The sequence below is a fragment of the Poecilia formosa genome, unplaced genomic scaffold (genome assembly GCF_000485575.1).
Source record: "Poecilia formosa unplaced genomic scaffold, Poecilia_formosa-5.1.2 Scaffold745, whole genome shotgun sequence".
NCBI classification, from domain to species: domain Eukaryota; kingdom Metazoa; phylum Chordata; class Actinopteri; order Cyprinodontiformes; family Poeciliidae; genus Poecilia; species Poecilia formosa.
The window spans coordinates 4,515-5,529 of NW_006800684.1; the positions used below are offsets into that span (position 1 = coordinate 4,515).

The 1,015-nt window shown below is 50.4% G+C and overlaps 1 protein-coding gene across 1 annotated transcript in view; it reads left to right on the forward strand.

Annotated features, from left to right (window-relative positions):
* abhd12 (abhydrolase domain containing 12, lysophospholipase) overlaps positions 1–1,015 on the forward strand; it is a gene marked incomplete at its 5' end in the record, with an annotated part of 10,381 nt that overhangs the window by 4,511 nt on the left and 4,855 nt on the right. The window lies entirely within an intron of this gene.

The window sequence follows — 1,015 nt, forward strand, 5'->3', positions numbered from 1 at the left end:
ATGTGTTGTGCCTTTTTAAGACAGCGGTCGCTGTGCAAGTCCTCCAGTGAGGGGAGAGGACAGCCAATGATTTTTTGGGCTGTATTCACAACCCTTTGTAGAGCTTTCCTTTGAGCCGCAGTACTGCTGTTATACCATACGCAGATACAATAAGTCAGTATGCTCTCTATGGAGCACTTGTAGAAGGACACCAGCAGTTTCTCCTTGATGTTGTTCTTCCTGAGAGCCCTCAGGAAGTACAGTCTTTGCTGGGCCTTTTTTGTCAGCTCGAAGGTGTTCATGTTCCATGTGAGGCCCTGCTCAATGTGGACCCCCAGGAAACGAAAGTCAGCTACACTTTCCACACATTTTCCCCCAATGATTAGTGGTGTAATGTCCGTTCTTTTCCTCCTGTAATCTATTATGAGTTCTTTTGTCTTTGAGCTGTTGAGGAGCAGATTGTTCTCCCTGCACCACACTGACAGCCGCTCCACCTCACCTCTGTAGGCGGACTCGTCACCTCCTGAGATGAGCCCCACCACTGTGGTATCATCAGCAAACTTGATGATGGTGTTGCTGTGGTGAGCAGAGGTGCAGTCATATGTGTACAGACAATAGAGCAGGGGGCTCAGCACACAGCCCTGTGGAGAGCCAGTACTAAGGCTGAGGGCATCCATCACATACCTAACCCCAACCAAAACTCAATTCACACCTTAGTCCTAAACCTGACCCCTGACTTAAAAACAGCGTTTCCCCTTGTGGGACCAACTGCTCCTTGTGGGACCAACTGCTCCTTGTGGGACCCGGCTTCGGTCCCACAAGGAGCAGTTGGTCCCCACAAGGTATTACAAACAAACGCGCACACACACCAGGCTATAAAAACCAGGTTCACACACTGTGCTGGTCCAGCTGGACCAGTTCTGATTGGTTCCGGGATGAACTTCCTGCTGCCAGCTGTTGGGTCTGCCCATGTGATCAAATCTGACCAATCAGAGAAGGGGGCGTGTCCTGCTGGTCCTCACAGAGAGTGTAAATC